This window comes from Anabrus simplex, chromosome 1, assembly GCF_040414725.1.
Source record: "Anabrus simplex isolate iqAnaSimp1 chromosome 1, ASM4041472v1, whole genome shotgun sequence".
Lineage (NCBI taxonomy): Eukaryota > Metazoa > Arthropoda > Insecta > Orthoptera > Tettigoniidae > Anabrus > Anabrus simplex.
Genome location: NC_090265.1, coordinates 1,289,009,458 through 1,289,032,811, shown reverse-complemented (window position 1 = coordinate 1,289,032,811; position 23,354 = coordinate 1,289,009,458). Strand labels below are relative to the sequence as shown.

Genomic DNA, 23,354 nt, shown 5'->3' with positions numbered 1-23,354 from the left:
CCACTAAAAGTCGGCTGTAGACAAAGTCTTCTGTTCACTAACGCGCTAGAGTGAGTCATACAACACTAATTGTCGACAAACAGACCATCGCAAGCTACCACTAATGGCTGGTCGGTTGACTAGAATAAAAAGACCCTAATCAATCAATCAATCAATCAATCAATCAATCAATCAATCAATCAATCAATCTAGATCTGCATTTAGGACAGTCACCCAGGTGACAGATTCCCTATTTATTTTCCTACTCTTTTCTTAAATGATTGCAATGAATTTGGAAATTTATTGAATATCTCCCTCGGTAAAATTCCAATCCCTAACTCCCATACCTATAAATGAATATTTGCCCCAATTTGTTCTCTTGAATTCCAACTTTATCTTCATATTGTGATCTTTCCTACTTTTAAAAACATCACTCAAATGTATTCGCCATCTCTCCACTGACAGCTCAGAACATACCACTTAGTCGAGCAGCTCGTCTCCTTTCTCCCAAGTCTTCCCAGCCCAAACTTTGCCTCATTTTCTTAACGCTACTCTTTTGTCGGAAATCACCCAGAACAAATCCTATTTTTCTTTGGGATTTTTTCCAGTTCTCAAATCAATAATCCTGGTGAGGGTCCTATACACTGGAACCATACTCTAGTTGGGGTCTTACCAGAGACTTATATGCCCTCTTCTTTACATCCTTACTACAACCCCTAAATACAATCATGTGCGGAGATTTGTACCCCGCTGAAGATCTTTGCCCACGGTCAACGCTTGTTCGCCCCTGAGTTAGGGTTTATCATCGTACAAGCGGATGGCGGTTGTAATGGCTGCACCATGCACTGTCTGCTGGCAAAAGTAATTACCATAATTAAAAAAGGAAAACGGAATATTTCAGTGAATTTCAGTGTAATAGTGTCAAGTTTCTTCAGTTTAAATCAAATAACTTAGTAGTTCCTCCTCTCATTGCTTGCGAATGGACCTCAATGTCCGACTCGTTGGCTGAATGGTCAGCGTACTGGCCTTCGGTTCAGAGAGTCCCTGGTTCGATTCCCGGTCGGGTCGGGGATTTTAACCTTGATTGGTTAATTCCAATGGCCCGGGGCTGGATGTCTGTGCTGTCTCCAACATCCCTGCAACTCACACACCAGGCATAACACTATCCTCCACCACAACCACACGCAGTTGCCTCCACATGGCAGATGCCGCCCACCCTCATCGGAGGGTCTGCCTTACAGGGACTGCACTCGGTTATAAAATAGCCACACGAAATTATTATAATGGACCTTGTTTACATTCGTCCTCGATAGTGCTTAAGAGAATATTCATTTGCCTTATGCCATGGCCTACAAAATAACTCATAATCTACTTTTTTAATGCTTGCTATTTTTAAATGTCCAAAAGTGTTAATTCATCTGTAAAAAAACATTTCCACTGAAAAAGATAAAAACAAGAGATACATATATCAAATAATTCTCAACATATTGAAAAAATATCAAGGCAAAATAGCTTGCCAGTTTATGTAGGAGAAACCACAAGATTATCAGATATTCAAAGGATTAATAACAGCTATATCATATTACTGCACGCAATCTCTCAATTCCCATTTAATAATGGGCTATGGTTCGCTGGCTAAAATGTTCCTCAGACACATTTAAAAATGGAATGTTTTACAATGAAATGGGCTATGTATGAATAAGAAAATAAATTTGTCTTTACGCATCAATATTATTGTGGGCGCAGGATTCGCATGCAGAATTTAAAAAATCTATTATTTTACAACCTAAAGTAACAAGGACGAATATACATTAAGGGACAAATGGTACGAAAGGAAACAAAATATCTTAACCTGTTAGCCTGCCCAAATTACACACAGGCCTACGCTGGGAAATAAATGATATAAACGAGCATAATGCGTCGTCCACGTAGGAGTATTTTTACTGTATGTTTGTTCTCCTTGTTTTCATAGTACCTTGAGCGATTTAAAACTGCTCATTAATGTAGCTGTAGTGTTCTTTACTTGTTTAAAAACGTCAAAACACACACGTTAAAGCGGGAGCTTTTTGGTCTTGTTTTGGTATGTAGTCAAATTATATTAGCATGTGTCACCCTGGTGAATTCTACACCGCAGCACAGCACAGTAAAATGAAACAAAACGGTACAAGTCATCTACCACAATTATCAAAGCACTGCGATTTCGAAAATATCTATACTCGCCTTCATGGACGAGCAATCAAAGACAAACTTGAGAAGACCTGGAGCTAAATCTTTGAGGATCTATTCCGGGCCACGGTGACATTCGATACCTATCCAGATTATGGCTTTTCAGAACGTAGAACTTATTGGAAGTTGTGCAGGGTTTCCAGAAAACATAGGGCCTCATAATAGCACATGCCAGGACAGAGATCACGATACTTCGGATCTATTACAAAAAGTAACTATAACCAATCGTGTCAACGGTTACGAAAGTCTGTTTAAAAGACTTCTTCAAATCACTCAAGGAAGAAGCGGAGCACATGATATTGGCAATAAAGCAGGAGAAGACAAACTATATATTCAGTGAAGAAGTTCAAATTCAGCAAAAAATAATCTCTGTTCGGAAATATATAAATTTTTGCTCGTGGTTTACGGCAGCACTAAAACAAAAGATTTTCGGCGACGCAAAGAAGGTATCGGCCTTGTCCTTAATAACGGTACCTGCAGTATTTGTCTGGTGTGAAAATGGCAAATTACAGAAAAATATCTTCAAGCTTCCGACGGTGAGATTCAAACCCACCATTTCCCGAAAGCAAGCATGCAGCTAAGCGACCGGAATCGTGCGAATATATCTTGGCCAATGCTAAGACACTGAACTACCTCGTCGGTACGGACATGTATGTACCATGATGGCGTCTACCAGGGACAATCGCTAGAAGCTATCATGAAGTAGATTTCAACAACTCAGCTTCATCTGCTAAGATACTTGTGGACGTAAACAGGATTTTAATTCAGGGAGTGCTTTTAGGTGAAGCAACGACAAAAGCAGCTCTCAGATTTTATAAAATAAATAAGGAAAATAAGACAACATAGTCTACCGAAATAAATAATAAAAAAACATCACAATATTATCTTTAAACCAAAAATGCCCGTCAATGCCATACGATCACACGATCTGTAAGTGACAGGTTCCAATGCAACACTGTTTCGCCTGATTGGTTTCCAACAATATGAGTACAGCAGCTGCAAGTGACATGTGACACTGTGTTAGAACGAGGTGATTTTTTAAAATGAATACGACACCGCATTGCGTTCTGTATTCATCGTGGTTGTAAACATACTTTTCTACTCATGATTTATCATGAATTTAAAACAAATTACCATCTACAACTTTCTCAACTAGGAGCAATATCCTGCGGCGATTAGTTCCATCTCTTCAGAAGTTTTTTAAGTGTAGGGCCTAGTCGTTATTGCTACTGCTAGCGTAAGGAGTTGGGACATCGAGGTCAATAGTTCCTAATACTGGTCCTTGCAAAGTCATTCCAATGACTTAGCCCTCTTTTTTGACCTTGAAGTATGATTACAGCGTTCATCGTTTAAGTCTTTCTCTTCCAATGCTTAAAAATGTCTTGTATTCCATCTCTCACTTACGTTTATGCCTTTCATGTCAGTTATTTCATACAGTTATTTATTTTATACATTTATTTGATTTATTGTTCAACAGGCATTTCTGCCCACTTACAGAACATTCCCATTTCTTATTTCTAATTTCATAAATAATTTACAATACAAATTAAAATATAAACCTAATATTATACTTATGAACTATGGACAGTGGTAAGTGTGTGTTTCAAATTATTTTAATTCCTCCTAAAATATACATTATTAATCTAAATTAATCTAAGGACTAAATTATTCATGGTACACAATAATGGTATTCTATTTACTTTATGTCTTCTCTCTGTGCGAGTTCCCTTCTGACTGACCTTAACAAGGTACTCTCGTCGTGAAATATGTCCACGTTTGGCATTTTATTAATTAACTGACATATTCTGTTTAATGGCGAATTCGTATGGTGATTTGTGTTTGACCTTTTAACAAGGAAAGTTAAATTATTTCTATTGCTTCCACACGGTGCATATAAATTTATTTGGTGGAGAAACTCTCGGTTATTTGCTTTACCTTTGAGAATTCTATGTAGGTATTTTACACAGGTTAATGTTCTCCTCGTATGCAACCTATCTATCCCAAAATTTGTTATTAAGTCACTATATGCCACATATTTTGCACTAGTTTTAGAGATACAGAAATTAATTTTATGTTCTTATTCTATCTAAATTAGGGACTGCCTGGCCGAGGTTGTAAAGGCATGCTCGATTCACCCAGAAGGACGTGAGTTCGATTCCCCGTCAGGAAGCCGAAAAATATAAGAAACACGATTTCCACTTCTGGAGGTGCACATGGCCCTGAGGTTCACTGAGTCTACACCAAAAATGTGTACCAGGTTAATTCTTGGGGACAAAGGCGGCCGGGCGTAGAGCTAACTACTCTATCCGACCAAGTGCTTAGGTTACAGATAGTGGAAGCCTTTTCCTTCAACTCGCCCAGGGCCTTCAAGGCCTGTACGGAGATGACTTTGCTTTGCGTATTATATATAAACCATCATTTATTGTGCCATTATATTACATCTACACTCGTTTCTACTAAACAAACAAGAAGAAAACCCGAAAATATGTCTGTACAATATAACATTTTAAAATTTATCAGTTGAAGGTTTTCCAGTATACAGTAAATCTTGGTAACGTTAATGCCGAGCAGAACGTCTCCTTGTTGGAATATATACTTGAATCCGCCTTGGCATGCCGTCCAAAGACAAGCCATTCGGGAACGAATTTGTCCACTCAGCTCTAGAGATTCTGCGTAAGTCTTCCAGATCAGTCACGAAAACGACTCGTTTCAAATTTATTCAGACATGTTGAATGGGGTTCATGTCTGAGGAACAGACAGGCCACTCCATTCACTGTTATACCACCACGACGAAAGATGGCGTTAACAATAACTGTACCAAGACACGCGATTTATCATCGTTTGAGTTTAAATCTTTCCGAAATGCTGGCGATATGGTTGCGCTATTGGTGGGAGAATAAAGCAAGATGCTGTAGTTTCATTATCAATAGAATGAATAAACAGAGTTGAATATTCTTGGAGTTGAAGAAAATCTCTTTGGATGGAATCCTGTGGCCGAAACCAAGGAGTTCCATAAGTACAGGAGCTTGATTTAGAGCTTGGTTGTCGTACTTCTTCCGTCTGATTACGTAGTTTTCTTGTTTTTGTAATTGCTAGAGGTTTAACCTCGCACTAACACACTGACGGTTTTCGGCGATGCAGGATGGGGAAGGTAGCGGCTGTTAGGATATAGCTCTCTTCAGGGCTGCCGAGGATGGAGTCCAAACATTCCATTTCTCGAAAGTAACCGCGTAGGCAACTCGCTCGATGATGTAGTAGGCTTGAAGATGGTGAATGCTATAGATTCAATATAGAATGAATTAATTCATATTCCGTTAACATGTTCAAAGTACGTAACTAATTACAAATAGTTTATTACAAAAGCAATCTCCAGCCTCCAACCTGTCAGATTATACTCGATGAAAAACTGACATACGTTTTTCTCAGAGGACTGGATGATGCCTTCACGGTCTCCTTTACTTCATACTATTTAAATATGTATCGATGATATTGCCATTGTCATTTTATCTGAGTCTGAAGAAGATCTGGAAAAGCTGATAAATGGTATGGGTACAGTCTTGGAAAAAGAGTTCAAGACGAAACTGGCCGGCTCCATGGCTAAATGGTTAGCATGCTGGCCTTTAGTTCAATGGGTCCCGGGTTCGATTTTACCCTTCATTGGTTAATTCCTCGAATGCTGAAAACAGCACACCAACTCAGTCCCCAAGCTCCTCCAACATCCCTAAAACTCGCACACCACACACAACACTCCTCCCCCACAATAACACGCAGTTTCCTACACATGGCAGATGCCGCCCACCCTCGTCGGTGGGTCTGTCATACATGCACCAGGCTAACAATAGCCACATGAAATTAAAAAACAACAACAAAAGTTCATCTTAGGTAGGGCAACATCCTCACACATGAGCAGGTCACCTGCAGGCGTTAATTCAAAGACCTGCACCAGACCATACGCCATTATTATTATTATTATTAATATTATTATTATTACTATTATTATAAAAAACTAATGTATTGGAATGACGAATTAAGCCAGGTTATAGGAGAAATATATGTATATATTTTGCTAGTTGTTTTACGTCGCACCGACACAGATAGGTCCTACGGCGACGATGGGACAGGGAAGGGCTAGGAGTGGGAAGGAAGCGGGCATGACCTTAATTAAGGTACAGCCACAGGATTTGCCTGGTGTGAAAATGGGAAACCACGGAAAACCATTTTCAGGGCTGCCAACAGTGGGGTTCGAACCTACTATCTCCCGAATACTGGATACTGGCCGCACTTAAGCGACTGCAGCTATCGAGCTCGGTAGGAGAAATATCAGATTAGAATATGTCTTAAAGGAAGTAAATGAATATGCTTTTGAGAACCGTCCAGGTAAAACCAATTATCACCGACAGATCTAGACTTTTCAGATGAAAAAAAAAAAAACAACGTAATTTAGCAACTGTATAAGAAGCTTTAGAATGTGCATCTTTCCAAACTTTTCCTTTTATTGACACAGGAAAGTTTTTTCATAATTCACAATGATAAAAACTCAATAACAAATAATTCGACGTGTAAAATTTGACATGTTTGGTGTTGTCCAAACCACATGTGAATTGTCTGCTTTTGCTCAGACGCTAGCATAACCTTTTCTTTTCTTATCTTGCAGGATTCGGGCCTAGCACTGGAATATGTCTGCTTTAGCTCAGATCTAGGTTTGTGTACCTTCAATATTAGGAGGATCTGCTCGATTTGGTCAGATTACAGTTTTTTTTTCAAGTTGCTTTATGTCACGCCGACACAGTTAGGACTTATGGCGACGATGGGATAGGAAAGAGCTAGGAGTGGGAAGGAAGCAACCGTGACCTTAATTAAGGTACGGCACTGGCAATTGCCTGACGTGAAAATGGGAAACCACGGAAAACCATATTTAGGGCTGCTGACAGTGGGGTTCGAACCAACCATCTCCCGAATGCAAGCTCACAGCTGCGCGCCCCTACCTGCACGCCCAACTGGCTCGGTCAGATTTCAGTTTAGAAACATTCAAACGATACTATTTTTACAATTTGTTTTACGTCGCACCGACACAGAGAGGTCTTTAGGCGATCACGGGAAACCATCTTCAGGGCTGCCGACAGCGAGGTTCGAACCCATGTGTGGATATGTTCGGTTTTGCCTGGACGCTCCTTATTTGAGTAAGTTAGTAGAATAACAACTGATGGCAGGAATATGGTAGACGCAAAATATAGACTTACGGAAGGAAGGCAAGAAAAAAGGGAGGGTCGGAGGGAGGGAGGGAAGGAGAGAGAGAGAGGAAAGAAATTGCCCACCTAAATATTGGTCTGCATATTACAATCTTTTTCAGACGTTTATTTGAAGGGTAGCATTATATGCAAAATAAACTAGAAAAAAGACTGATGCAGAAAGAAAAAGAACAGAAGGCTTTGAAATCTTGTGTTAGAGAGGAATGTTGAGTGCCAGATGGATACGTAGATCGGATCATAAATGAAGAAATTCAGAGTTAAGTTGGTGAGATGAGAACGTCCATGCATGCCACAGATTCGTGAGCACCATTCTACTTATCTACTTTAGATATTTATAATCCATATTCTATCCAAGGCTGTCGTGATCTAGTAGAAAATACAAAGTTGTAATAACCTCCTTATTCCAAGGAGGATGTGTTTTCCGAAAGGTACCATTACGTGCATGAAGCAGGAGTGTGATGATGGCGATAACAGACAAAATACTTCAAAGTTAACTGTTTCATGAACTGGATATTGAACAAGTCAGTTTGTCGACACACTCACATGCCTCTGAACACCACCCTGACATTATTTTTATAGCCATAAGAACATACATTAAGGCACTGTACCGTTCACAAAGGGACTAGATGGATACCTAACACGATTAATCGATGCGCGGGTCTCGTAACATGTATAGATGAAGGGTTCTGTCGAAAAAAATCCGATATTTAGAAATATCTATAGGAAACAACAATTACATGAAATATATTGTACACTGAATAACACTTTTATTTGATTATTATTGTGCATAACATTTATCAGATTGATCTATAAATGAAACATTGACACACTTCAAATTATACGGTGAAAAAGAGTGCTAGTGTTTTTTTCACGAACAGTATATTATAAAGATGGGAAAAAAGAAGGAGAGAAGTACAGATTTGGAAAACTTAAGAGGAAAATCATTAGCACGGTATCAAATTATGTTAGTAAACTACACCATAAAGCATGTTGCATTGCTTTCAATAATTTTACGATTAGAGCAGAAAGGTTTGATACTGTGGATCAAGCATTTCGAATCACATTTCGGTATGGAGAAAACATTACGCAGTTCTTACAAGGGAATGGTTCGAGTTGGATCAATGAAACCTGGGTGAATGATCTACTAATGTATCGTCGGTGAAGAAATAAAACCTCGTATGTCACAATACTATTCCTATCCATTATTATCCTTGAGACTTGTCACACCTCCGAACCACATGGATGTTTAGTCCATCAGAACATTATTCGTTGTGTTCATTTTCCTATGCAAAACTGTAAAGCAATGTGAACCATATCTACAATACACTGTATGAGTGCGTAAATACGTCATACAAACATACATTCCTACAGCGCGGTACGGTAAGGTTCAATCTCCTTTACACATAAATACAGGAATATAAACAACGTACATGGTTACTATAGACTGCATATACATCATAAATATAGGAATAAAAACAACGTAAATTGTTACGATAGACTGCATATATATCATAAATATAGGAATACAAACAACGTAAATTGTTACGATAGACTGCATATATATCATAAATATAGGAATACAAACAACGTAAATTGTTACGATAGACTGCATATATATCATAAATATAGGAATACAAACAACGTAAATTGTTACGATAGACTGCATATATATACATATGTGGCTGAGAGGCGTGACCAGTCTTAAGGAAAATAATGGATAGGAGCAGCATTTTGACATACGAGGTTCTGTTTATTGAACGACGATATCCTAATAATCATTTTTCAGTAAAATCAACGTAAATATTACAATTAATTTCTGAAAAGGAGCTTAGAGGCTCGGAGCAGTTAGATGATGATAACGCAGAATGATCTTGTATATGTACCATAGGGATATACCGACAGTTCTATTTTGAAGTCACATAAAACTCTTTATACCCAAAATAAGATTTTGACAACATGAACAAAAGTTCACACTCTACAAACCTATTTTACTTACAGGTGCAGTATTTGATTATATCCAGATATTAAGGTTTTAATACTACTGAATCGTTTATGATGGGAGCTAAATATAATATGTATTATGAAATCTTGGGCATCTATATAATAAACGTGTATGGTATCAACATAATATTTTATTAGCACAGACGAGAAAACTACCGGATTCCTGTTCAGAATCACTTATCTTGTTACGCCTATGTAACAATGGCAGGCGTGCAGCGATGTTCTAATATGTTAATTGATCCTCCTGCGAAGTTTCATTGTAATCGATGTCCTGGATACACAACGTTCAATGTAATAATAACGTTATTGATCTACGCCCTACTAACTACATTTGACGGTTTTTCGCAGACGCTGAGGTGCCGAACGTTTGTCACGCAGGAATTCTTTTAGGTGACAGTAAATCTACCACTAGGAGGCTGACGTATTCAAGCACCTTCAAATACCACCGGACTGAGCCAGGATCGAACCTGCCAAGCTAAAGTTTATGTCTTAATTGACCACCCTACAAAGTTGCACTGCAGTCACGAGTATTAGCTAATAAAACACTAACTGTTGTAGCTGTAAGTCAATTTACTTGCTTCTCATAGTGTACGTAATACAATCCCATTATTTCTCCTTTTTTTAAACGCCTGCTCAAACAAAGCCACCTCTGTACAGGAAATGAAGGAGGCCTTGGAGAGGCTTCTGTGATTCATAATCCTATCGCCAAATGGATTAAATTATTTGTTCCATGCCCACTAGTCTTCACACCGAAGAATTGCTCTTTTCTTTTCTTTTTTTTGCAAGTGGCTTTACGTCGCACCTACAGAGATAGGTCTTATGGCGACGATGGGATAGGAAAGGTCTAAGAGTTGGAAGGAAGCGGCCGTGGCCTTAATTAAGGTACAGCCCCAGCATTTGCCTGGTGTGAAAATGGGAAACCACGGAAAAATCATCTTCAGGGCTGCCGACAGTGGGATTCGAACCCACTATCTCCCGGATACAAGCTCACAGCCCTTCGCCTCTAACCGCACGGCCAACTCGCCCGGTCCGAAGAATTAACCTGGACTCATTTTGGAATAGAGTGAGTGAAGCTCAGAGGCACGTGTCTCTGCATACATGGAAATTAGAAACTTTTATTTCCGTCCTCCTGGCGGGGAATCGAACCCACTTCTTTTTACTGCGTACTTTTACCGTCGCGGCAACTCAGTCCCTTTAAAAGCCTGTTACTGATTTTCATTTAACACAGGTATCAATGAAGCAAGTATCTAATTGTGTTTGTTTGTCTGGTCAATCCGACTCTTCAAGTGGCTCAGCAGGAATGGCAAGTGCTTCGCTCCACATACCACATATCCGCACTCTTGAATGTGCTCCTGGAGTGTGCATTCATTAGTGCTGGGAGAGTGTACGTCTCTCGCTCCTCGACTTGACCGCAGATGTTCAGTTATTAGTGCACTCCAAAGCGATGAAAATGCCGTTTTTTTAATAAGAAGAAATTAGCTGCAGCTATGAGCGGATAAAGTATAAAAGAAAAGAAAAAGCTATATTAGTCTAAGAAGTGGTTAATGCAACGCGGAGTTGAAGTTAATTAGCGAGTTATCAGAAAATAACCCTTATGATTTCAAGTATTACTGTACATGCGTATGTCGGAGTGTGTTTTCACTGGTTTGTTAGCATAAGTGAAGCATCGTCTTACGAAGCAAGATACAGTGATGATGAACTCCATGTCAACCAAGGTGCGATTAAAATACGTGTACCTTTATCATATTTTTATTTGCGGGCAGAGCATCCAAATCTGACATGCAGGTTCGTGGCATTTCCTGAGCGGGTGTGAACAAGAAGTTGATATACCATAACGACGGGTCTTGCACGCTGTCAGCCCCACATCCAGAACGTTTGGATTCGTTCAGTTTTTTAAATACAATAAAAGGGTATTTCCGTAAGGGATTATTTTTTAAATCACAAATTTCTTGTCTGCATTGGGAAAGACTAGCTGAATTAACAAGTTTATTGTATGCTTCATTTCGTAGGTTTTAATAGCATGAGCAAGTGATTTTACTTTCCACAGGCATTCGTGCTGTCCAGACGGTAGGTGTCACTGCCGTGGTCGTGACGTCACTGGACCGTCCCTCCCATTACACTAAGCATTGTTTGGCGCGTCAATATCAATATAAAACTCTTTGGTGTCGGTGTTTTCATTCCAAGCTGTGTTAGTTCGGTGCATTACTGTTAGTCTGCGGTTTGTACATTGTTCCTTTAATTATTTGATTACTTTCGAGGCTTGTGAATATTTTGAAAGTCGTGAACTTGTGCGTATCGTTCGTGACTGAAGTGAATTCCAGTGTACAGTATATGTCGTGTTTGTGCTGTTAAAATGCGGTGCTGTGCGGTTGTAGACAGTACAAACCATACCAACAACGCAAAGAATCGTAAGCTGTCCTTTTATAGATTCCTGAAAGACATTTTTTTTTCTACAATTTGTTTTACGTCGCACCTACACAGATAGGTTTTATGGCGACGAAGGGATCGGAAAGGCCTAGGAGTGAGAAGGAAGTGGCCGTGTGAAAATGGGGAACCACGGAAAACCATCTTCAGAGCTGCCGACAGTAGGGCTCGACCTCATTATCTCTCGCATGCAAGCTCACAGCTGAGCGCCCCTAACCGCACGGCGAACTTGCCCGGTCCCAAAAGACCTAACCCTGCACAAAACATTAAATCTCACGTATATGCACCTTTCTCAGGAAGGACAAATTAACGAACAGTTAGCCAAAATAAAGACAGTTTGCCCTTGAAGTGTGAACTAGCTGGTGTGATGGTCGAAAATGAAGAATTAAAAGAAAGAATCAAATTACTTACTGAAGATCTAAAAAGAGCCCAAACCAAAATAAAGAAATTGGAGGAAATTTGTTCTAAATGCCAAGAACAATGTTTACTAAAGGGAAAGTGTACAAACACCTGTCGATTCTCTGCCATTTTCAACAGTACAAAGTACCCGAAAATTCACTCACTCATGGAATGCGCACTCATGATTTCTATCGAGCTGAAACTCCTCACTTTATTCCACAGTCCACTCCTAGACCGGAAAAATCGGCCACACACGTGTACTCTTCACGAACGCGCCAAGAATGTCCATTCCAGAGCTCACGCAAGAGTGCGCGTGTGTGGCAGCCTTAAGGTGAGTTGTAAAGACAGCAGTGAGTGGAGGTTGACAATGACTAAAGAGAATATGATTTGCTGTTTTCACATTGCTTTAATAATAATAATAATAATAATAATAATAATAATAATAATAATAATAATTACCAGCCCCGCAGTGTACGGGTTGCGTGCCTACCTCTTACTCGGAGGCCCCGGGTTCGATTCCCGGCCAGGTGGGAGATTTTTACCTGGATCTGAGGGCTGGTTCGAGGACCACTCAACCTACGCGACCACACTTGAGGAGCTATCTGACGGTGAGATGGCGGCCTCGGTTTAGACATCCAAGAATAACGGCCGAGAGGATTCGTCGTACCGACCACGCGACACCTCGTAATCTACAGGCCTTCGGGCCGAGCATCGGTCACGTGGTAGGCCAAAGCCCTTCGGGGATTGGATGATGATGATGATGATGATTATTATTATTATTATTATTATTATTATTATTATTATTATTATTATTAATATTATTATTATTATTATTATTATTATTATTATTATTATTATTATTATTATTATTATTATTATTATTTGTATTAGTATTACCACAAGCAATTTCCCGCTGGCTCCGGCCGCAATGTACAATGTATAGTGTTGTTCGTTACTATCCTCACGGATGTATTTGCAAAGTTTCGAGTTAATGAAATAAATCACATGATCTGTTGTGGTAATAGAATGTAATATTATGTCAACAAAACACTTGAAAATACATCACACAAAGAAATTGAATTAAACATTCTTGGAACAACACTACGCGCTGAACTGTTAAGAAATCCTTCAAAGATTTTAGTCATGGAAAGAAATGTACTCATAACTTTTTTTGTTAGTTGTTTTACGTCGCACCGACACAGATAGGTCTTATGGCGACGATGGGACAGGGAAGGGCTAGGAGTTGGAAGGAAGCGGCCGTGGCCTTAATTAAGGTACAGCCCCAGCATTTGCCTGGTGTGAAAATGGGAAACCACGGTAAAACCATTTTCATGGCTGCCGACAGTGGGGTTCGAACCTACTATCTCCCGAATACTGGATACTGGCCGCACTTAAGCGACTGCAGCTATCGAGCTCGGTACTCATAACTTTTCTCAGAATCTACCAATTTAAGTATGTATTACCTCAAAAGAAAGCGATTGATCCACTGAGTGTTTTTATACCAAAACACACTGCGTACCTCAATTAGAACGAAAGATATGATTGCTTCAATGAGAAAAAAGGTTGAAGAAATCAGGCGTCAAATTGAATGTGCACTCATAACTTTCCTCAGAATCAACCAATTTGAATGGTTAAGAGCTGAAATGAAAGAGCTCGATCCACTGAGTGTTCCTAGGCCAAAGCGAACTCCGTACCTCAATTAGAATCAAAGATATGATTGCTTCAAAGAGACAAAAAATTGAAAAATCAAATAATTTGAGGAAAGCGGAAGTTAAGTGATTTATAGTACCTGATGACAAATCTGTGGATGAATACCTTTCAGTTGAAAAATGAAGGAAATCGACCGGACAGAATGGCCGGACTGACTGACTTTAGTTTTCATAATTTTTAAATATATAGATTATTATTATTATTATTATTATTATTATTATTATTATTATTATTATTATTATTTTGCTAGGGGCTTTACGTCGCACCGATACAGATAGGTCTTATGGCGACGATGGGATAGGAAAGGACAAGGAGTTGGAAGGAAGCGGCCGTGGCCTTAATTAAGGTACAGCCTGGTGTGAAAATGGGAAACCACGGAAAACCATTTTCAGGGCTGCCGATAGTGGGATTCGAACCTACTATCTCCCAGATGCAAGCTCACAGCCGCGCGCCTCTACGCGCACGGCCAACTCGCCCGGTATTATTATTATTATTATTATTGTTATTATTATTATTATTATTATTATTATTATTATTATTATTATTTCAATACAGCATAAGCTGCAGTAGGCCTATATCCAGTACTAGCTTCTATCCTTTATCTCGTTATCCCATGATCGCATTTATTGGATAAAACATCTGAAAGGCAGTTTTACATTCAGACATAGCCATGCGGTCGCCAATATAAACCGAACCTGCTCACTGCTGTGCTGAATTTGCTGTTGTTGCGTCATCTGCCCTGAACTTTCACGATTGCTTGGTATGCGTTCTGGTGCCATTTGAGATTGCCATAAGTGATCTAAGAAAGCCATAATTGGCAACAATGATGCACTCGGAAGCGAGTTCATGCGTATGTTGACTGCATACATAAAATCTCATTTTAGCGTAATATCATACTAAGAGAAAAATATTCATTTGTGTGTGAATATCCACATCAGTACTAATTCAGAATAGAGTCTATAAAACTCAGAGAAATTTTGAGAAATTGAGAACAATTTGCTGATTTGGGGAATAACGTTAGTTTATATCGTGTCAAAATCCAGTCTAATGAATAGCGATTCCAAATTCGTTTGTTTGGGACGTTTCAGGCAAATATTTTACACTCAGTATGCTAACTGCCTCAAAGGCCATCCATTCCCGAAAAAATGCTAAAATGAGTGTAACAGGCTATGTTACAGTTACTGTTTTAAACTATGTCATGTTGAAGTAGAGGATGATTTGTGCGTTATATTACAAAACCATGATCGCCTATCATTCGCTTTTACTGAAACAGGATATAAGTGTCACAAGCGAGGATGTTAGCCCATCACTGTTCAGTGGCACTTCATTAACACCAGTTGTTATTACTATCACAGAGGTTGCTATAAATGTATCCTCATTAATTCACGAATTACAACCATATCGTGATTTGAGGGAGATAACATGAAATTGAGACCAAGCCTTTTTGTTTGTGTAGACTGCTTTAGATAATCACCAAACATATGAATATATTGTTTAAATCTGCTTTTGAAAATAAATGTAATTAAACGACAAAAATTGCATTTCACTATTACAGCCCTAAAGGTGGAAGCAGCACTCAAGGAGCTGAAGAATTAAACGTCCTGAAGAGAAGACGAAGTTTTTGCAGAAATGTGGAAATATATCAGCGGCACGGTTCGGACCTCCCTACACACGGCTCTATCAAAAATTCGGATAACAGAAACATTCCCTAAATGTTGGACCATGACAATAATCCACTCACTCCACTAAAAAGGAGATAGAGCAATCCAAGTAATTGAAAAAAAAAAATGAAAACCTACAACCTGAGCTACAGGTCTGGTACTACTACGTAGAACAAAGATGGCCTAGGCCACCATAGCTCAATTGGTAGAGCAACCGACGCGAAATCGGGAGGTTGTGGGTTCGAATCCCACTGGTGTCTGGTTGGCCGTAGTAGTACCAGACCTGTAGCTCAGATCCCTTCCAACAGAACAAAGATGGCCTAGGCCACCATAGCTCAATTGGTAGAGCAACCGACGCGAAATCGGGAGGTTGTGGGTGCGGATCCCACTGGTGTCTGGTTGGCCATTTTGTTCTGTACTTAACATCTCTTCAACACGTACTAAATGTACGTAACACGACCTAATAGGTTGAAAGTCCGTTTCGATTACAATGCGGTCCTGAAAATCAATATTCAATAATAATAATACAGTATGTAAAACGGAAATTCGTGTCCTCATCCTGCGATGGTGCAACTATTTTCAGGCACACTCCCAATGGAGGTGAGCTGCATGTACCATTTTAATCGTTTGTCAACTCTCCTGCCAATCTTAAATTTCTGGCAGTACGGGGAATCGAAACCGGCCCCCCAAGGATAGCAGGTAATAGCGCTAATCGTTACGGTACGGAGGTGGAAATAAATAATAATAATAATAATAATAATAATAATAATAATAATAATAATAATAATAATAATTCAACACGGTTAACCAACCGCATTTTCACTTTCCTCCAAGAGAAAAAGGCAAAGGTGGCATGGTTCAGTGAGGTACAGAAAGATCTGCAGGAGATTGGGATCTCATTTGAAGATATCCAGGAGCTTGTCCCACTTAAGAAAAAACTCCAAGAACATCAAAGCCGAAGATGAAAACTGGAAAGGCATGGACGGAAGAGCGAAAGGAGCAACACCGTATACGAATGAAGAAATACTGGACCAACATTAAAGCTCAAGGGAAACAGTTGAAATGACGTGGTCCTTAGTTGGCCGAAACGAAACAAGAAATAATAATAATAATAATAATAATAATAATAATAATAATAATAATAATAATAATAATAGCAGGCCTAATAATATCCTTAATCTTCTTCTTCTTCTTCTTCTTCTTCTTCTTCTTCTTCTTCTTCTTCTTCTTCTTCGTCGTCTACCGCTTTTCTCACACTGTGGGGTCACGGGTGCGAACTGTATCGCACCTGTGGATTTGGCCCTGTTTCAGGTCGGATTCCCTTCCTGACGCCATGCATAGTGGAAGGATGTAATCACTACTGCGTATTTCTGTGGTGGTTGGTAGTGTGGTGTGTTGTCTGAATATGAATAGAAGAGTGTTTGGACAGACATAAACACCCAGTCCCCGAGCCAGAATGTTTAATCAAAGGCTATTAAAATTTCCGACTCGGCCGGGAATCGAACCCGGGACCTTCTGAATCGAAGGGAAGTACGTTGACCATTCAGGCAACGAGTAGGACAATCATATGTCCTTAATACGTTGCGAAAGTGACGTGCTTGGTAGAAATTTCTGTCTACAATATTCAAAGCCTCCAGGCTGATAAAATGAGTAAGTACATAGCACTGGGAGAGAATATGAAGAAGATGTGGATACTAACCCGCACAAGAGACCCATGGTGCTGTCAACGACATGTATCATCCCAAATATGCTGGTAACAGGTCTGAAAAATCTACAGTAGGTATGAAGCATCTAATTTCAAGAATAAGGAGGGCAAGTTCGTTGGACACGTGCCATACACACAGATTGCTTTTGTCACAACAATGATTTAAAGTCTACGAGATACTTGGTTGTATAATCCACATTTTCAATATCGAGTTATCCCATATTTATATATTGCATATATAAGCAAATAAATACATAAACAAATAATAGATTATGGAAAACCCAATTTATAGAGCAGAAAGTGTAAACGCTCCTTTACTTACCGTCAAAAAGGGAGAAATTAAATGCAATTAAAATAATCACTGTTATTAAATCAATATTACATTAACAGCTAACATTACATTTGAATAAACTCCTATTTATATTAGGAAACAAGTCCTTATAACTGGAAGTTACAAAATAGAAGGTAAAATCTTGCTGCCTCTGCTCTTTTAATGCTCAAGAATTGCAAATCATTAATTATAGCCTGTGCCAAATGGGAAGCATTTTGTCCCTGAAAGGCTGCTCACAATCAGAATTTTCCAACCAAGTGGCTACTACAGGGCCTCTCAGGGTGCATGCGCGTGGTGCATGCACTGTGCACGGTGCAAAAGACGACTTGGCTTGGTTGACCAGAGTGCAGACCCCCCACTCCTCGATTTGGAGCAATAGCGCTTACTCTCTCTTTCCTCGCGCCTCTCTCGCTCGCTCCGCCTGTCTCCCTCTGCCCCACTTGCGCCGTAGCGCTCCAAATCCGGGCTGCGTTGAGCCGAGTGTAGCCGAGTAGAGCCGAGCTTAGCCGAGTAGCCCAGAGACGAAGCGTTGATCCGAACTATACCGAGCGGCACCGATGCACAGTGCACGGAGCTCTTGCGCCTCGCTCTGCACGCGTGAAATTTTGGGCGTTTGAGAGGCCCTGGGCTACTATGTTAACGCGCTATCCCACCCGCTCAATGCGTTGCGCTCCGCGGAAAATTTCACTGCGTTAAATATCACTTGCACCAGGCCAACATATTTTTTCTTCATAAAATCTAACACAACAAAAACAGCTACAGTAGAAGTCCGATAGTCGGGACCGGCCCGGTGCCGGATTACCGAAAATGCCGGACTATCGGGCGGTACCTCTTACTACGATATAGGTTAAGGCGTACAGCGAAAACAGCTGTAACATGACGTTTTGCAGTAAAATGTTGATCAGCAGAATCATTAGTTTAATAACACACTCCTCGTTTCAAACGAGTTGTTTCTTATTGCCATTCCATAATAATGTCGGAGTTCGTCGATGTTTTCATCTGTGAGTCTTCCTTTAACATTTAAGAGTCTTTCCATCTACAACTTCTCTTTTCGTTCTGTCCGCTTCAGTTTTTGAAGGCATGTTTCCATCCGTCTTTGAACGTGGCCCATACATTCAATTATTCATTTATAGGAAGGGGAGTTAGGGATTGGAATAACTTACCAAGGGAGACGTTCAACAAATTTCCAATTTCTTTGAAATCATTTAGGAAAAGGCTACGAAAACAACAGATAGAGAATCTGCCACCTGGGCGACTGCCCTATAGTAGATCAGTATTGATTGATTGATTGATTGATTGATTGATTGATATATTTAAATGGCTTTTTTTAAAATCATATGGTTGGCTTTCCAGTACTCAGTATAGCACACAGCCTTCTAGGCTGAATATTTCCAGAGATACTGTAGAGATATTTAAGTAAATGAATGCATAACAAATTGATTTTATCATATACATTTGCACTATTACATTTGAAATAATAAAAAATACACTTCGATTGGTTTCGACAAATAATGCATCAAATTGCTCACGAGAGATCATTATTAAGAGATAATAACATTTTAAAATTCCTGGAATGGTGCCGGACCATCGGGCGTTCCGGACTGTTGGATGCCGGATTAATGGAATTCTACTGTACCCATTTTACACCGACTATAGTAAGCAAATGCGGCCGTCCTTGCCTTACAGAGGTAATGGCTCATTCTTGTTCTTAGACTTCAAGTTCAATTCCTGAGTGTCCATGGATTTAAATCCCGATCTGTGCGTAGCCGTAGTAGCCGCAATAGGAGTAGATATTCTCCCAGCAGACCCTGGTTCGAATTCCGATTCTGCTATGAATTAAGGGCTAGTTCGAAGAACTGGAGCTGGTGCACTATGCCTCAGGTAACGTAATCGAATATACAAATGGACTGAAATTCCGCTTTCGGCCATCCTAGTGGTGGGTATCTGTGGTTTCTCACCGTAATTTCAGTCGAATGGCTGGACGACACCAAATATACTGACCATGGCCACTTCCTTCCTAACTCTAGTCCCTAGTACAGACGCCACATCAACACAGGATACCATGATTACACGGAACTGATGATTAAGATTAACAACAAAACATATCATGGTGTAGTAACAGAATGAATGGGTTCACTCTGCCTTATGAGAACTGTCTGAGTCGTGAGGCACTAGATCTGATCTTGAAAGTCAAGCAATGCGGCGAATGAGTCGTCATGCTTACCACGTGACACCCCAACATCTGCAGGCCATCTGGTAACTGGGCAGTAGTCCTCTTGGCAGCCATAGGGCCCTTCTAGGACTGTAAAAGTAACGGTTAAAGTCACACACACACAAAAGAATCAACGAAAAAATCTACCGACTGAATGCAGCAATCCATTCAATAAGACATACTATAAACAATGTATTGCATAGGCCTAAGGTAAAAAGTGGTAGTTTTGTGTTAAAATAATTACCATGATTCCTCAACACTTTTCATTCCCATTGCAGCCTACCAGCAACATAAACGTCTTCGACTGCGTGTAATCAAATTCCTTAGCACTAGTATTCCTTTGTTTATTCAGTGTCTTTTCGACCGATACTCAACCAGATTCTTTAGACCAGAAGTACCGGGCGATTTGGCCGTGCGCGTAAAGGCGCGCGGCTGTGAGCTCCTATCCGGGAGATAGTGGGTTCGCAGCCCTGAAGATGGTTTTTCGTGGTTTTTCACTTTCACACCAGGCAAATGCTGGGGCTGTACCTTAATTAAGGCCACGGCCACTTCCTTCCAATTCCTAGGCCTTTCCTATCCCATCGTCGCCGTAAGACCTACCTGTGTCGGTGCGACGTAAAGCCCCTAGCAAAAAAAAAGAGACCGGAAAGCATTCGGAAAGTTTAATACTGCGGAAAATTTTTTGAGATTTGAAACTGCTTTCATTCGTCAATTCCATTATCCATCCCGATCAGCAAACAGTAAGCTTACAATTCTTGTAAAAAAAATTCTGGAGGTTGAAAATATCTGCATAAAGGCAATACACGACTGCAAATTGGGTTTACCTGAATTAACACTCAGAAAACTTTGACAAATTAATACACAAACAATGATATTGGTAGATTCATTCTCAGTAAAGTAACACAAATCTGTAGGAAATTATAATGTTGGAAAATGTGTTTGACTATAAAATCCGGCTTCCAGAAAAGAAGATACAAGAAAAACTTGTAGACTTAATTTTTTGAGTTTATTCATCGTTAGACATTAGAAGATCCTCGGTCAACGGTCTCTTCGTGTGAAATTTGTGTGGTTTCGACTGGTGTCAGGAGTGAGCTGAGATCAGTCATATCTCCCGATCGCATTGTTAGGTAGCACATCGACAAAGTGGGACAACACCAAGTACTATTTCTAGGGTGGCAGAGAGTTCTATTCGAAATCAGTTCTACATCTACTCCTTGATGGCGGCCACGTTTTTAGCCTGATCGACTTGTCCAAGTTAAATCTGGTCTGTCACCTTCAACCAACCCAGTCCGCCAAGAAACTTTATTCTCCATATTGATACGATGTGAGATATTGAGGGGAGTCAATGATTGTGAAATAGGTCTACGTCAATAGTTTTACAATTCTTGTAAAAAAAAATTCTGGAGGTTGAAAATATCTGCATAAAGGCAATACACGACTGCAAATTGGGTTTACCTGAATTAACACTCAGAAAACTTTGACAAATTAATACACAATGATTGTGAAATAGGTCTACGTCAATAGTTTTACATTCGATGGGCATAATGTAAAAATAACATTAAGCCGGGCTGAGTGGCTCAGACGATTGAAGCGCTGGCCTTCTGACGCCAATTTCTCAGGTTCGATGTTGTCTCAGTCCGGTAGTATTTGAAGGTGCTCAAATACCTTAGCCTCGTGTCGGTAGATTTACTGGCACCTAAAAGAACTCCTGCTGGACTAAATACGAGCACATGAGCTTTGAAAAACGGAAAATATCGTCATAATCTTAGAATATATCTCGATTACATAGAGTGCATTATCGTCACTATTCTGCTAGCTGAAAAGTATGGAGATTATTGTTTGAGGGGGAAGTAGGCTACAACTAGGCAACTATCCCCTCGAACACCAATCAGATGAGAATACGGAAGAGTGAAGCATGAAGAAATCGGCAATGAAAATAATGGGAGGAACACAAAGGGCGTGAATATGAGCATGACAGACTCCCTAGGCCTCAAGAACAAGAAGTCAGTTCGGAAGAGAACAAGAGGTCTGATAGGAAACAAGAAGGCGAGCAGACTGGCAAAAGTAAAAGGAAGCAATATCAGACTTAGATCGGGGCCTCGTAGTCAACAAACCACACTTAAAAGTTGATAGCTTCTTGGAAGAATTACACGCAAAGAAACAGGATTCAGAAGATTAATTGGCATGTTAAAGATCAGTTTTTTCAGGGCAAAATTCCAGAATTATGGGGTCCTTTTGACCTGAAAGGAATTATTGAACTAACGAAGTACCTTATCCAAACCTGGACGTTGGCGGCTTACTCAGAGCCCCAAGATAAGCCAAGGACCACTGATCAGGCATCTTAAGTCCGAGTTTATTTGCGGTACGGTGGCTAGTTCCTTCCCACCTCTCCTTTAGCCAACAGCACGTGGCAACTTATCTAAATGCTGGTTATGCGGTGTTTAAAAATGGCTACGCTGTTGGGTAATTGTCGAACACACAGGATTGATAGTAGTTCTGAAATGATGGCAAAGGAACATTCGGTTAGTCGTCCTTCTAACCCGAAGATAGCAGACCGCTCCGCACTATGGTCAGTGGCATTTGAGGGGGGCTGCAACTTCACGCCATTGGCTTCCGACGCGTCAGAAACTCTTGCGTGACAAAATTCCGACACCACGCCTTCGCTTAAAATTAATAGCCATTGAAGGGATGTTAAACATACAACATTATCATTATTAATCGACCTAATGACCTATAAAAATGGAGGTACTATTTACTTACACCAAAATTCCAGCAAGCCTCACACATCCATTAGGTTTAGGACGGTCAGCAAAATGGAATTTACGCAGCGCCGAGTCTGCTGCTTGTAGAGGGAGAGAGGGCGGTACCTGTTGCTGCTATTGTTAAGTGTTCTGCTCGAGTGAGTAGCGTAATTGTGTACGCACAACCACAAAGTAACACATCCCTCACACTTGGTAAGCAATGTTTGCCAACATTTCCGCACAATCGGTTTCACTGCTTGACAGGCACTAGACGATTTACAACTATTACTACGTGTCACAAAGGAATCAATATATTACACCACACACTATATTATGATTGAAAAAATGAATACATGATGTTGCAGAGAGTAATTGAAGACATGGATGGAAGAAGGGCGTAACTCAAAAAACACTCTTTTGAGATAAATGAGTTTAAAGAATTACAACATCAAACACTTTTCTCAGAAATACAAAATTGTGGTATATTATACTTAACTACATTCTTGATTATTTCATAATATGTACATCAAAAATATTTATACATTTTTTGGTTTGTTGTCAATTTTGTATTTTGGAGTTACGCCCTTATTCCATTTTCAAGAAACATTTTCATTGAAAATTAATGTTTTTTACATTGTTGGAAGCATGTAGACAAGTTTTACAGGTTAGAACATTTGGCAGGTCACGACATGTCATTAGAAGAGGCACTATATCGA

At 39.9% G+C, this 23,354-nt stretch overlaps 1 protein-coding gene and 1 non-coding gene across 2 annotated transcripts in view; one reads left to right on the top strand and one right to left on the bottom strand.

The window, feature by feature from the left end:
* Positions 1-23,354, bottom strand: part of RhoGEF3 (Rho guanine nucleotide exchange factor 3) — a 536,802-nt gene that overhangs the window by 506,581 nt on the left and 6,867 nt on the right. The window lies entirely within an intron of this gene.
* On the top strand, positions 15,836-15,909 carry TRNAS-CGA (transfer RNA serine (anticodon CGA)). The gene has a single exon. It is a non-coding gene; the product is annotated as a tRNA-Ser (tRNA).